Here is a 16,970-nt window from a genome sequence, read left to right on the forward strand (position 1 = left end):
CTGGAGGTGGGTTGCATGCTGATGCATTTGCACTGCATATTAATCAGGATATGTTTTGGAATCATCTCCCTTCACCTGTCCTCCTTTTTTTTATTTTGGAACTCTTCCCAGCCCTCTAGTCAAGGCAGCCTTCTTATGCTGGCAGGCCTGTTTACAACGCTATCAGTACAACTCTTGCATATTCATTACAGAATTAGTTCTACCAAAAGAAAATCATAACCCATGCAGTGCATTCTGTGTTTATGGAAACACTTTCTGTAATGGAGCACAGCTGTTTTACCAAGCCTATAATTTTGAGACTTTTATAAATAATTATACCTAACATGGATCTGAATTTCACAGCGATACTGGGAGACCTTCAAAGAAGATCTAAGTATCCAGATGCCAGTCCAACGTTTCATTCCAAAGCGCCCACTGCAATTTGCATGTAAATTTAGCAAATAGCTGAGGAGCCTTGCTGGAAAGGCTGCTATTCCGAGACCTTCCCGGCAATGTATGTGATTCAGAAGAGCTGCTGATTCCTGGACTGGAATGTGTTACTTAATCCCAAGGAGCGGGCTGGGGAAATTAATATTTCTAAATGTAGGAGTTACATTGCCATCTGTGCAAGGCAGAGTCAATGAACTAAGATAAGGTATATGACTTGCATTTGTGGTATGACAGCTTCACAGTGGAAGCCAGAAACATGTCAAACGGCAACAACTGCCCAAAGTGATATGTTTATTCTTAAAACCTCCCCCAAAAATCTGGAGTGACTGAAAAAAAATATTCCTCTGATACCTCAGAGTAAAATATGTCAAAACTGCAGTATCCATTGAGTTGCACTGGTCACACATTATGTTTTCAAGCAGTCGGAAATGTCAAGTTAAGAATGTAAAACTTTCCTCACTTCCCACAATTGATGCAGGAGTGTAACGTAACAAGTCACTGAAGGTCAGATGTCCACTAAAAGTGTCAGTGCTGCATTACTATTATACATCACCTTACTATTAAAAGATCAATGTTTGCTAATGAGTAAATGTTTAACCTTTTAATAATAACTTACTTGTGTTTTTGTTCAGTGAGTAAGTGGCTAGAATATTAAGTTCAAAGACACCAGACAGGGTTGCTGAAAGAGAAAGAAAGTGAGTTTAGTCTTCACTGGTCAAGTTAAAATGTGATGTCTCGTTATAAGGGCCTGATAATCCCGTCAGTGAAAACATAACATACAATCACTTGTATGCTGCAATATTCTTTTATTGATATGTCTTGGCACAACATGCAAAAAGCACATCTGAAAGACCATTGAGTGTGCAGAGTAGTAGAGTAACGCAGCATGGAAACAGGCCCTTCAGCCCAACTCATCCATGCCGACCAAGATACCCATCTAACCCCTATCCCATTAACCCTTTCCTATCCATGTACTTGTCCAAATGTCTTTTAATTCTGACTCTATGATTGTTAATGTTGTTATTGCACATGCCTCAATTACTTCCTCTGGTAGCTTGTTCCATATGCATGCACAGAGTTCAGAGTTGCTCATACTGTGGGCTTTATAACCTTTTACATAAAATGACTTATTGTAATAGTCTTTGCTTGGGTGCAAAAACATTTGGCAAAACACCTATTTTATGCAGGGGTATCAAAAATATCTTTTGGAAAGCTGCAGTGGATGAGGTGTGATGCTGAAAGCTTGTAGATGGAAAACTAATTAATGTTTTTTTTCAGAGAGACATTACATAGAATTTTACACTACAGGAAAAGGCCATTTATCCTGACAGTGAAATCCCACTCAAAGCATCAGCCAAATGTTGAGAATATGATTCCGTTTGGCTTTGTTCCATTCTGATCAACACTATGTTGAATTACTGGTGCTTTATTTCAGAGGTTTGATTTCATGGAATGGAAATAGGAAATGCTGTTCCCAACTCAACAGGTCAGAAAGCATCTGGGGAAAGAGAAATAAAGTTAACATTCCAGGTCAGAGATCCTTTATCAGATTTCCATTGATTTCATAGGCTGTATAATTGCATCACATGGAGCCCTGCAACCCTTTACTTTGATATGCTTTCTGAGGGATATGCACAAGACAAAGACATCCAGCCTCTAAACTCATTCTTTCCACACTCATTCTTTCCAAAGAGAAAGTGGCAATAGTTGTCAAGAAATTGATTTAAACAAGGTTGGCTGTCATGGAACATAGAACAGTACAGCACAGAAGAAGCCCTTTGGCCCACAATGTTGTGCCGATGTAGCTAATCCCTTCTACCAATAGAATACCCATATCCCTCTCATTCATGTGCCCATCCAAGGCCCTCTTAAAAGCCCCCAATGAATTTGCCTCCACCACCCTGTCAGGCAATGCATTCCAGGCATCCACCACTCTCTCAGTAAAAAATGTACCCCTGACGTCTGTTCTGATCCTACCCCCTCTCACCTTAAATGCATGCCCTCTGGTGTTGGATTGCTCAATCTACCACATTCTCCATTGCTCACATAACAAAAGTGGTCTGAGGCTTCATATAGAAAGCTTGGAAATAAGAAAGTTCAGAAAGAGCAGGGCACAGAATTACTGCAACTCAAGTGATACAGCACTGTAGAATTGCGTCCCACTGAGGATAGGCACTGATCTTGTTATTGAAGCGTGTCATTATAATGGTGTACAAAGTAATGTGATGGGGTTCAGAGCCTCAGAAGGTGTTGAACATTTACAGAGCAGACTGTTGGAGACTGCTGGTGTTCCTTTGCCCGGTTGGGTTCTGAGAGCTTCAGTGTCACGGTAAGTGGTGGGGGTGGTGATTGTTGTGGTGGGCCTAGAAGGTACATGGGACAGGGATTTTTAGAGACTATGGGCTGGGGTCATGTGCTGGCTGGGTGAGGAGATGACTGACTGGACTTGGGAGGGGGATCAAAGTTTCAAGGGAAAAGGTGTAAGAAGGGTGTTCATGACCAAGAGCTGGGAAGCAGTGTGGTGGGGAGCCGATGTCAGTATGATAAAAAGGAGCTGGTGGGGATGTGAAGGCCAAGACTCACAATGATGATTGGGAGCTGGCTGAAGTGGGATGGTTCAGGGGTCAAAGTGATGATCAAGAGTTGGCAGGGATGTGGATTGTCAAGGGTCAAAATGGTGATCAGGAGTTTGTGGGGCAGTGGAGAGTCAAGGGTCAAAGTGAAGAATGAGAGATGGTGGGCGTGTGGAAGATCAAGGTTCAAAATGGTGATTGGGTGTTGATGGGGTTATGGAGAGCCGTGGGTCAAGATGGAGATCAGGATCTGGTGGAGGTGTATAGTGTCAGGGTGGTGATTGGAAGGCTGGGGTATGGTATTGATTGGATGGTTGTGGGGAGAATTGGGACTTAGGGGCATTGTGACATTGGGGTGGGGTGGGGTGGGGTGGGAGAGCGATGTTGGAAATCAGAGGGCATTGTGATTGGGAGTTGGGAGAGGGGCAGGAGTTGGGAGACCGGGCTTAGACCAAAAGGCATGGGGGTCAGGATGGAAGAACTGAGGGGATGAGTTCCATGCAAGATCAGGTCTAAGCACACAAAGGCAAGTTGAGGAAACCACTTTGTTTGAGAGTCCCTGCCAGAATTGCATTAATATAATGTGATTGTTCTGAGAATAAGAACTGAATATTGATCAACAGTGACTCCAGGAATATTGTGATTCAATTTCCCCTGCAACATTCTGGAAAGGAACAATGCACAGGCAAGTAACACCGTGGAAGTACTCTCACCACAGGGTGAGACACAACCATTGGTCTAATTTCTGGCACCCATTGGATGTAAACAAATAAAATCACAGCTGCCATTTTGCCACATTTCATTCCATATTACTTCATGCTGTGCTGAAAACTAGCACAGGATTGAATCCATTCTCAATATCACCGTGTGGAAGTTAGTGGAGAATAAAGGGAAACTCAAGATTTTTTTAAATTTACTTATATGATGTTAATTTTGCTGTTCAATGGTGATTTTATTTTATACACAAATGCAGCCACATTCCAAGATCATAGAGGCATAGAGTCATACAGCATGGAAACGGGCCCTTTAACCCAACTGGTCCATGCCGACCAAGGCTCCCTTCTAAGCAAGTCCCATTTGCCCACATTTGGCCCATAACCTTCTAAACCTTTCTTATCCATGTACCTGTCTGTCTTTTAAAAGTTGTTATTGTACCTGCCTCAATCACTTCCTCTGGCAGCTCATTCCACATACATACCATCCTTTGTGTAAAACAATTGTCCCTCAAGTTCCTATTAAATCTTTCTCCTCTCACCTTAAACCTATGTCCTCTAGTTCTTCATCCCCCAACTCTGGAAAAAAGTGCATCCATCCTATCTATGCCCCTCATGATTTTATACATCTCTATAAGATCACCTCTCAGTCTCCTACATTCCAAAGAATAAGGTCCTAGCTTGTCCAACCTCTCCCTGTAACACAGTTCCTCCAGTCCTGGCAACATCCTTGTAAATCTTTTCTGCACTCTTTCCAGATTAATAACCTCCTTCCTATAGCAGGGTGATGGAGATGATGGAGGAGTGAATATTTAAGGTGGTGGAAGGAGTGTAGGCTTTTAGATCTGCATCACTGTAGAAGGTGGAAAGGCTTTGGTATATCGTGAGGTGATCACTAGGCACAGGGTACCCAGCCTCTGACCTGCTCTTAAAGCCACAGTATTTATGTGACCGGTCCAGTCTAGTTAATGGTGACTCTAGGGATGTTGCTAGTGGATGACGTGAGATGTGAAGGATACTTAGTCAGACTCCGTCTTGTTGAAAATGGTTAATTTTAAGTTAAATTTTTTAAAAATTTTATTTACAGCACGGTAACAGGCCCATCCGGCCCAGCGAGTCTGCGCCGCCCATTTTAAGACCAAATTAACCTACCCGTACGTCTTTGCAATGTGGGAGGAAACCGGAGCACCCGGAGGAAACCCACGCAGACACGGGAGAACGTACAAACTCCTCACAGACAGCGACGGGAATCGAACCCCAGTCGCTGGCGCTGTAATAGCATCACGCTAACCGCTATGCTACCGTATATTTGGCACTTTAGTGGCATGGATGTTACTTTTCTCTATTATCCTATGTCTGAATGTTGCCTGGGTCTTGCTGCATGCAGACAAAGGCTGCTTCATTTGTGGAGGAGCCACAAGTGGAATTGCACAGACTGTAATCATTTATGAACATACACACTTCTGGTAGTTTGAGTTACCCTGAGGCTTCTTTTACTATCTTTTCTCCACTTAAGGATATGTTTATAAAATGAAATTAGAAGGTCAGGGATATGGTTAGTGCTTGCCCTGGGATGATGTAATAAGATCAAAAGCAGGGAGAAAATAACATCTAAAACTCCTTGCCAAAGCATACAAAATATTACAAGGATGCATGTTGTTCCAATTTGTGATGCTTCCCACTGAAGCTCCTTTCTCCATTAATGCAACCTTGCTCTGGCTTTCTGTGGGTTGTGCTGTGTAGGTCTTTGCATAATGTGCTCCAACAGAAGTCAGCAGTACAGGAAAGCCCTTATTAAAAGGCAAATGGTGCTGAGCTCACTTTACCCAAAGAAAGCTGACTAATCATTGTTGAAGATTGGCTAGATCATGTACTATTTAATCAAACACTGAAAGAATGTACTAATCAAAGTTAACAATCAGAAAGAAACCTACATACGAACATGAAATGAAAAATCATTAAGGATCTGATTGGACTGTAGCGATCAAACCCCAGGCTTTTATATTCCAGTGTATTCAACTGGGGCTGAGTCTGTCAATTAAAAGGGATTGAAACAGAATTTTTCTGCAGGCATATTTTATTGATCCAATATTATTAAGTCTTTCTGGTATAGCAGTTATTTAACGAGGCAATTTCTTCAGTACCTCAACCTAATTCCCCTGTGAAGCAATGGGATTGCAAAACCTTGCTGAAATTACTGGTCACAGCTTCAAGGCTTTGTTTCCCAGACTGTCCTGGTGAACTAGACACTAATAAAAATTAATGGAAATGTTTGTCAATAATTGCACAATTTTCAATTCCATTTGCAGCTCTCCAGAAGATGAAGCAAGTCCTGAACATTTACTGGACAATAAATGCCCACATGTTATAAAGGAATAATACCGAGACAAAAGTCCTGTTGTAATGTCCATTCTTCTGGAAAGGATAGTATGTGGCACTGCCAACGGGTTTGAAGCAGTTAAAGAGATTTTCCTAATTTGCTTACATGGTGCAGAATGTCCTGTGCCAGAAGTGCCGATCAGCAACTGAGTTGCAGAAATAAAAAGAGAAAATGTTGGTAACACTGAGCAAGTCAGGCAGCTCCCATGGAGAGAGAAACAGAGTTAATGTTTAGAACTGGGAATGATAGAAAACAAGTTAGTTTTACATTGCTGAGGGTGGGTGGGGGGGATGAATAGGACAAAGGGAATGACTGTGATAGGATGAGGTTAAAGTTGCTGTGGAGATGAAGCAATCAGTGAATAAGGCCAGTAAGAAAGAAATAATATCAACAAAGGATTTTAAAAGGTGCGTGATGAGGGCAATTAAAGAGAGAAAACATAAACAAGGGAATATAAAAGCTGTGAAATTCAGAGCTGTAAGCAGATCAGGCCATGCTAATGGGAGAGAGAAAAACTGAGCCAATATTACAGATGGGTGATCTATGGTAGAGTTGCTCAGTTCTGAAATGAACAGAGAGTGTGCATTTAGAAAGCAGCTGATGCACAATCCTCCTGAAAATAGCAAGATATCAGGCTCTGACTTGCTCTGGTAAAACAGAAGATAATTTTTAAAAGTTAATCACTCTCAGTATGGATTTTCATCGATGACTCATAAGATATCTTTTTATTAGCCACATGTACATCGAAACACACAGTGAAATGCATCTTTTGCGTAGACTGTTCTGGGGGCAGCCCGCAAGTGTTGCCACACTTCCGGCGCCAACATAGCACGCCCACAACTTCCTAACCTGTACGTCTTTGGAATGTGGGAGGAAACCGGAGCACCCAGAGGAAACCCACGCAGACATGGGGAGAACGTACAAGCTCCTTATAGACAGTGGCCGGAATTGAACTCGGGTCACTGGCACTGTAAAGCGTTACGCTAACTGCTATACTACCATGAGTTTGTTCCTTTCATGTACAATGATTAAATAAATTTTTGCAGGATCCACATGGTCAACATTTATAAATACCATAATGATTTTACACATTTCCTTATCTAGTGTCTTCACAACCATATTTAGAGTCAAAGAGTCATAGAACCATACAGCATAGACATAGGTCCTTCAGCCCAACTGGTCCATGCCGACCAAGTTGCTTTCCTGAGCTAGTCCCATTTGCCTGTGTTTGGCCCATATCCCATGAAACCTTTTCTATCCATGCACCTGTCCAAATGTCCTTTAAATATTGTAATTGTACCAACCTCTTACCATTTCCTCTGGCAGCTCATTCCATATACCCACCACCCACTATGTGAAAACTTACCCTTCAGGTCCCCTATAATCTTTCCCCTTTCAGCTTAAACGTATGTCCTATTTACCTTGCCAAAAGTGCCCACTGAATAAAAGCGTCTCAAAATCCAGATTTTTAATCAATTGCTGTCTTCAAATTTAAGCTATAACAGAAGGCTACTCATAATTTTCAATTATTGCAATTTTAAAAAAATTCAGATAATTAAAAATAACTGCTGTTGAAATAAGCATTTGGATTACATAAATTTATTAGGGATGAAACTGGATAGTGTCAGAGCATACTGCGTACAGAGAACTATCCAAAAATTGGAACAGGTAGACCCAAATCTATCTAAACCTGCAAGAGTATTATAACGAATATACAACACAGTAACAGGCTATTTCAACCTAACTGGTCTATGCTGGTGTCCAAGATCCATTTGAGTCTCCTTTCTGTCTTTTGTCACCTTACTCTAAGTTGCTACTGCTTGTCCATCTCCCCTATAAATACTATTTGCTTCAAACACTACCTCTGATAGTAGGTTCCAGATTTCACCATTCTTTGAGTAAAGCAATTCCTTCTGAACTCTCTTCTGGAGTGTTTGGTGACTGTATTAATGTCTTCTGATTGTATTCTTCCTCACAAGTGGAAACATTTTTTCTTCATCCTCTACATCAAAACTTCCGTTCGTTCACCTCTCAGCTTTCTAATCCCAAGAAAAAGAAGATCCAGTCTGTTCATCCCTACCTGATAATTCTGATATCATTCTTGTAAATCTTCTTTGCACCCTAACCAGTGTACCTATTTCCTTTTTATAAGACGGTGACCACAACTGTCAGCAATTGTGGTTCAAGTGTGGTATAATAAAGGTTTGAATGTTTTATTTTAGTTATTCATTGTTCAGGATATGGGCATTGGCGGCAATGCCAGCATTTAATGCTCATCATTATTTGCCCTTGAGGAGGTGGTGGTGAGCCATCTTCCTGATCTACTGCAGCTCTTCTGGTGAAGGTACTGCAAGGTAGTGAGTTTTAGGATTTCGACCCAGTGACAACAAAGGGCTGGCAACATACTTTCAACTCAGGTTGGTGTGTCACTTGGATATGAACCCATGAGTGGTGGTGTTCCCATGTAACTGATGCTCTGTCCTTCTACCTGGAGGCATCATAAGTTTGGGAGCTCTGTTAGAGTAGCCCAGTAGCCAATAACTGTAGTATATTTTGTAATCTGTGCCATAGGGAATCAATGTTTAGGGTAGTGGATAGGTGACAATCAAGTGGTCTATTTTGTCATGAAAGTGTTGAGCTTTTTTGGTGACTTTGGAGATGGTGCAGAAGAAGTTCACCAGAATAATGCCCGGATTAGAGAGTATTATCTATGAAGAGAGGTTGGACAGACTTGGATTGTTTTCTCTGGAGCATTGGAGGCGGAGGGGAGACCTGATAGAAGTATTTAAAATTATGACAGTTATAGACAGGACAGATAGTGAGAGTCTATTTTTTCCAGTGTGGGAAAGTCAAATACTAGAGGGCATAGCTTTAAGGTGAAAAGGGCAAAGGTTAAGGGAAATGTGTGGGGAAAGTTTTTTTACAAAGAGAGTAGTAGGTGCCTGGAAAGCACTGCCGGGGCAGTGGTGGAAACAGACATGCTACTGACGTTCAAGAGGTATTTAGACAGACAACAGGAAATGGAGGATATGGACAATGTGCAGGCAGATGGGATGAGCTTAATTTGTCATATTGGCACACACAATGTGGGCAAAAGGGCTTGTTCCTGCGTTATACTGTTCTATGTTATATGTTCTATGTTCTTGAGAGCTTCTTGTTGACTCTATACCCATCCAGGTATGTGAAGAATGTCGCATCGCTCTCTTGACTTGTGCCTTGTAAATGGTGGAATGGCTTTCAGTTGCGAGAAGATGAGTCACTTATAATAGGATACTCAGTCCTTGAATGCACTTGCACTTACAGTGTCCAGTTTAATATTTTGTCGATGGTGAGCCTGGGATATGGATGGTGGAGGATTCAGCAATAATGCCATTGAATTCCAATTTTATGTGGTTTGACATTTTCTTATAGGAGACAGTCTTTGCCTGGCACTTTTTTTGGCATAAATGTTACTTACCCATGACGACCTCTTGTCTAAGTCTTGCTACAAGCAGCCAGGGACTGCTTCATTGGCTGAGGAGTTGTGAATGGAAAGTAATTGATAAAGCGGTGGAAGATGGTTGAGCCTAGGACACCATCCTGAGAAACTTGTGCTGTGATCTCCTGAGACTGGGATGATTGATTTCCAATAACCACCCACATCTTCCTTTTCCATTGGAAGCTTGGTATAATTTCCCAGCATAACAATACTATCCCTTTGGAAATAAACCCCAGTGTTTTTTTTCTTCTCACTTTCCTAATCTGTGATTCAACTTTCAATGACTGGTGTACTTTCAATCCTGTGTCCCTTTGTTCCTCTACTACACCTAAGACTTTGCTAAAATTAGACTAGCAAGCTTCAGGTACATGAAGAGCATCTCAGGACAGTTCACTAACAAAGAGATATTGATTTTGAGCTACTGCAACATATGCAATAGCTTCAGGTATGACCTGGTGCATGGGAGGCTATTGTGAAGGGGCCCAGTGGACCAGAGACTTCAGGACTTGAACGATTTCCCTCCACAGATGCTGCTTGACCCACTGAATTCCTCCAGCACAGTTTGTTTTTTGCTCCAGATTCCAGCATCTGCAGTCTCTTGTGTTTCCACTCCTCAGGACTCTTGTGGAGCCAGGAGGAGTGGGAGTAATTTTCCTAGCTCAGAGACAAACTTCTCTAAGAAGCTGACTTTGTCAGGGTTCTCCATTGGTCTCTTCACAGAATGCTGGTTAGGCAACTTATAGACTTGGATAGAAGATCCTGAAACATCAATTTGCAGAGCAACTAAAATCTGTTTTAGACTTTGGCAAAATCAGCAGTGGGACCAATGCTGGGCAAATCCCAAGGGGGCTTGACAGGGTGGATGTTGAGATGTTTTCACCAGTTGGGGAGTCATGAACAAGGAAGCATATTTACAAAGTAAGGGGCAGTTAATTTACAACTGAGGTAAGTGAAATTTCTTCTTTCAGAGAGTAGTGAATCTTTAGAATTCTCTTCCCTTAAGAGTGATGGAGCCAGATCATTAGATATACTTTAAGTGGAGATAGATAAATAATTGAAAGGTCTAGGAATTGAGGATTATGGGAACTGGCCCAGAAGGGGAGTAGAGGCCTATATAGATCAGCCATGATCATGAGGACTGGTTGCCTATTTCTGCTCCTATTTTCTTGTGTGCTTGCATCTATATCTACCTCAATGCTTATTTTCTCAAATATGCATTTTTCCAATGAACAGGCCCTTAATTAGAATAATCAAGAATGCATTCTACATCATTAATGTTAGGAAAATGTTCTTCTTAAAAAAATACAAAGAGAAGATTACATCATCACTACTTTTCCATTGCACACAGAAAGAATACTGCTTGAAAATGGCATGTCTTGGAATGTTCTGTAAAAGGCCAGCCATTGTTAACTAAAAACTAGTTTCCAGGAAATTCAAGTATGGACACACAACGCGAACTGTCTTCTGTTATGTGTGGATACAAATTCTGGAAAATCCCATGAGCTCAAGGTTCAAGCTACTTTGAAGAAAATCATGGTTAGAACTTTTCAAAGGAGCAAATTGAAACATTTTCTTGTCAATCTTGAAAGTGATTTTGTGTCCTTTTTGCCTTAGATTTTCTAGTAAACTATAAAGAGATGAGACTATTGACTTCAAAGAAATCTGACAAAGTGGGCTATCAATAAATGTTACCTTCAACTACCTTTTGTAGAAGATCTTTGGCAGCTAGCAACAATGATAATTTCGAGCTGGATGAACAGCCAATCAGGTTCAAATATTCTGACATACAGCAAAATGAGGATGTAGCCACCTTTTTAAGCATTTTTCAGAGAGCTAATTAAAAGTAGGGACATTCACATAAATTCAGGTTGAACTTGAAATTTCATAAACAATTTAAATGTTAAAATAATTATATTGACTAAATTTAATCCATTCATATCATATACTAGTACATGAGATGGGACGTCATATTACAGCTATACAAGAAATTGGTGGAACCACAATTGGAGTATTCTGTGCAGTTCTGGTTGCCATGCAATAGGAAGGATGTCATTAAGCTGGAAAGGGTGCAGAAAAGATCTACAAGGATGTTACCAGGATTTGTGTGGGGCAGGCACGTTAGTGTAGCAGTTAGCATGACCCTATTTCAGGGCCAGCGACTTGGGTTCAATTCCAGCCACTGTCTGTAAGGAGCTTGTACGTTCTCCCCATGTCTGCGTGGGTTTCCTCCAGGTGCTCTGGTTTCCTCCCATATTCCAAAGACGTACAGGTCAGGAAGTTGTGGGCATGTTATATTGGCGCCGGAAGCGTGGCGACACTTGCAGGCTGCCCCCGGAACACTCTATGCAAAAGATGCATTTCACTGTGTGTTTAGATGTACATGTGACTAATAAAGATATCTTATCTTATCTTGAGTGCCTATGAGGAGAGATTGGATCAGCTGGGGCTTTTCCCCTGAAGTGTAGGAAACCGAAGGGAGATCTCATGGAGGTATATAAAATCATGAGGGGCATAGATAAGGTGAATGATTGCAGTCTTTTCCCCAGGGTAGTAGAGTAGAAAACTAGAGGGTATAGATTTTGGGTGAGAGTGGAAAGATTTAAAGGGGACCTGAGGGGCAACTTTTTCGTAAAGGGGTGGTGGCTATATAGAATGATCTGCCAGAGGAAATGGTAAAGGCAGGTACAATTACAACACTTAAAAGACACTTAGACAGGTATATGGATAGGAAAGGTTTAGAGGGATATGGACCAAACATGGGCAAGTGGGACCAGCTCAGGCATGCAACTTGGTCAGCATGGGCCAGTTGGGCCGAAGGACCTTTTTCCATGCTGTATAATTCTATGACTCTAATATTTCCAGGGACAGAGGGGGCAATTTTCGTAGTTTAGTACACCATTAAAAATTCAGCCGTCTTTCATTTCAGAAGTCTAAACAATATTTATTTACAGTGAGAACTGTTTCTATAAAATTAAATTTCTTGTCAACTAATTGAATGTACACGATAACCTTAGCAAAGAATGTAACATCAGCGAATAAAACTGACAGCCGCCTTTGGATTTTTACATGTAAATACAAGGAGTGAATATTACTGTCAGATATCATTATTACATTGAAAGGTAATAGTCTCACCATTCACATTGCAAATTCAAGACCAGTATATTACAAACAATTTCTGGAAGGACCGCCCCCCCCCCCCTTTTCTGTTGAACACGATACGCCACAAGTTTTTGAGTATGCGAAGAGCTATTGGGACATTGGATGTGAAGTTTAATCTCCATAATCTGAAAATTTAAGTGTAAAGAAAAGTGAACGGTGAAGAAAGAATTCAAATGAAGAAATAAATTATCAGAAGGATAAGGAAATTCTGTAAGTCCTCAATGACCGTCACCAATTTTTACATATGTACCATAAAAAGCATCCTATCAGGACGCATCACAGCTTGATATGGCAATTGATCTGCCCAAGATCGCAAGAAATTGAAGAATTGTGAGCACAGCCCAGTCTATCATGAAAACCAGCCTCTCCTCCATTGGATCTACATTATGCCCTGCCTTGGGAAAGCAGCCAACATAATCAAGGACCCCTCCCACCCTCTCTTCTCCACACCTCCCCCCCATCAGGCAGAAGTTACAAAAGCTTGAGAACACGTAGCACCAGACTCAAGAACAGCTTCTATCCTGCTGTTATAAGACTTTTGAATTGAACTCTTGTACGATAAAGATGAACTCTTGATCTCTCAATCTACCTCATCATGGCGCTTGCACATTATCCGTCGATCTGTACTGCAATTTCTCTGTAACTGAAACACTATATTCTACATTCTATTTTCTTTTCCCTATTGTACTCCCTCTATGTACTTACGTATGGAATGATCTGTCTGGATGGAATGCAAACAAAAGCTTTTCACTGTAACTGGGTGCATGTGACAATAGTAAATCAATTACCAATTGCCAAATAAAAAAAGTACTTCAGACTTAGAAAGGAGAGACCAAAAGGCAGGAAAGAAAACCAGGAAAATATAAAAAGGATAAATTAAAATTTCTTTGTAAACACTTTATTAAATAAATGATTTCAATTATTACTTTTCCAGGCTGGGAATTTGTGTTTCAGGTTTGGAGTCTTTGTCATGTCATGAACAGGGTCCGTTCTATAGAAAAGATAACCTTACTGTATGTATTCCAGCCAAATCCATTTCCTGTTTACAATACAAAGTCACTAGTTTCCTGCCATCCTTATTTGGAGGTTAGTTCTAGTTTCCATATGACCAACAATGAGAGGAAAATAGTGTACATGGTGCCTCTCTTCCTCACCACAAACACCTTTACAAACTTTTATAAAGGCGAATGCACTTTTATTTCCCCAGTAACATATCCCCGCCTTGTTTCGAGGAGTAAGTTTCCATCTCATTAGAGACACAAGGATGATGGCTTGCACTGATCTAATCCTCCTTTAGGTTGTGGCCTTTGCTTACTGCTTATCATAGATTGTTCTCTCAATAAGAAAGAAAGAATAAAGATGTGGTGTACTTTACACCATCAGTGCATCTTGAACTGCTGCAGAAGACAGTGAATTACTTTTAAAGAGTGGTCTCTGGTACCTTGCAGGCAAATGAAGCAGTGAACATGTACACAATCCATCTTAAAGCCAGCTGTGGGGTCAACATCTTGATTGTTTTGTTTATGGCTTCTATTTCAGGAGAACTCCCTTGAAGAAGATGCCAAAAACCTTTCAACATTTGTCAGAAATGGAAAGCAGGGGCTTGGTTTAATATTTTACCTGAAAGACAGCATGTCTAATTTCTACAGGACTCTACTGAAAAATAAGCGTAGATCTGTGATAAAGCCTAGGAGTGGGGCTTGAAAGTTCAATCATCCAACTCTGAGTTAGGATTACAACCAACAAGGCAAGCCGACATTTTAATTAGTTAATTGCATCCATAGTTTTTTATTGGAAATTATCTCATATTCCTGCTGCATTTGCAAAATTCTCTCCTGTTTAATTTTGCACTTGTTTTACATCATCAAACTTCTACCAGTCAGTGGAAATATTACACAAATCGGGAAAATATAGCCAGCTATTTTCTCTGAGCTGCACCCAGTGAGGTGGATATCCCTGCTTACTTCTCACAAATTTTCGGCGAAGGGAGAGGGAGGATAAAATGGGAGCAACTCCGAAGAAAATCCCAACCATTAAGATTTTCTCAATAGCAAACAGAAAGTGTTAGTGAATTAGAGACACGAGAAATTCTGCAGATGCTGGAATCTGGAGCAACGCACAAAAAGTGCTGGAGGAACTCAGGTCAGGGAGCATCCACTGGGGGAAATAAACGGTCGACGTTTCGGGCTGAGACCCTTCATCAGGACTTTTTTTTGTATTGTGTTAGTGAATTAGTTCTGATGAAGGGTTGCAGACCCAAAACTTTGACTATGTCCCTTTTCACAGATGCTGCTTGACCTGCTCAGTTTTTCCAGCATTTTCTGTTTTGATTATGGTAAATTATGTAGTATTGGATGGTATCACATCAAGAAATGTAGCATGTGACAAACTGCTCTCTGTATCATTGTTGTCTGTCTCCATAGAGAAAGACATTGTAAGAAATGTTACTTTGCACAATTTAAGTTTTTTTTGATAAATAAAGTACCTTTGTTTGTTACTTTAAATCCTTGGCTATCCTCCAGTATCTTGAGGAGTGAATGAGAGAAAATACTGAGATAACGTTTTTCCTAAACTTTCCTTGCTTTTTTACTAAATGGTTTCTTGTTAAGCCCAAGTGAAGTATCTGTGAATTGTTTATGCCCGTATCATATTTGTGGTGCAAATCTTTGCCAAGTGACTAGTTCCCAGTTCCTGGAAATATTCAGTCACACATAGTACTCTTGTACGTTCTGAATACTGATTAGAATTAACATGCTACCTTAGGATGGTGTCCTAGGCTCAACAATCATCAGCTTCAGCATCAATGACCTTCCTTCATAGGTCAGAAGTAGAGATGTTTGCTGAGAATTACAAATGATGCAGGGTTTCGACCCAAAATGTCGACAACTCCCTTCCTCCCACAGATGCTACTTGACCTGCCAAGTTCCTCCAGCAGGTTGTTTGTTGCTCCAGATTCCAACATCTGCAGTCTCCTGTGTCTCATGTAGAAGACATCTTGCGTTATTTCACTTGAAGTGTATCAGTTGTACTCTCCTCAACTATGTTGCAAGTGTAAGCTTTACCCAGATGTCTCAAGTCAGAATTTTGCAACAGAAAGGAGTGTTGTCAATAGCTATGTCAAACATGATTTACATTGCTTCATGATGAATCATTGTGCATTAGAATGCTTTAATCATCAGGTTAATAACATCTGATATTCCTGAAATGGTGAATGAAAGTATATTGTTGTGGTTCCTTAAATCTAGTTTAGAGCTTCAGTAAAAGCATTTAAACCAAAGGGCACAATTCTGAGAGGTAAAGGAACAAACAGGTCATAGAATCATAGAATCAAACAACAAAGAAACTTCAGCCGACTGAGTCTATGCTGACCATCAACCACCCATTTACACTAATCCTACATTAATCCCATTTTTTATTATCCCTAAATTCTCATCAATTTGCCCCCGATTTTACAAAGCATCTACCAACCTACATGTCTTTGGGAGGAAACCAGAGCATCCAGAGTAAACCCACATCTGGGGACTAATCTGTATAATAGCTTGAAACAGCAGGAAAGGTAGAGAAAGAGCACATGGGATACAAGACTTCATAAATAGAGGCATAAAATAGAAGAACCTGAAAGTCGTAATGAACTTCTATAAAACACTCAGTTGTTCACAACTGGAGTATTGTGTCCTGTTCTGGATGTCACACATTAGGAAGGACATGAAGGCTTTAGAATGGGTGTAAAAGATTGGTGAGGCTGCATTTGGAATAGTGTGTTCAGTTTTAGTCACACTGCTATATGAAAGATGGACATTAAGCTGGAAAGAGTGTAGATGAGATTTACGAGGATGATGCCAGGACTCAAGGGACTGAGTTATGGAGAGAGGTTGAGCATACTGGGACTGTTTTCATTAGAGCTTAGGAGAATGAGGGGTGATTTTATATAAAATCAAGAGGGGTATAGATAGGGTCAACACGCACAATCTTTTTCCCAGGGTTGGGGAATCAAGAACTAGAGGGCATAGGTTTAAGGTGAGAGGGGAGAGACTTAATAGGAACCTGAGGGGCAACTTTTTCACACAGAGGGTGGTGGGTATGTGGAATGAGCTGCCAGAAGAAGTGGTGGGGCAAGTACATGAACAACGTTTAAAAGTACTTGCACAGGAACATGGATAAGAAATGTTTAGAGGGATATAGGCCAAATGCAGAAAAATGGGAATCTTGGTTAGCATGGACCAGTTGGACTGAAGGGC

This window comes from Pristis pectinata, chromosome 5, assembly GCF_009764475.1.
Source record: "Pristis pectinata isolate sPriPec2 chromosome 5, sPriPec2.1.pri, whole genome shotgun sequence".
Classification (NCBI taxonomy): Eukaryota; Metazoa; Chordata; class Chondrichthyes; order Rhinopristiformes; family Pristidae; genus Pristis; species Pristis pectinata.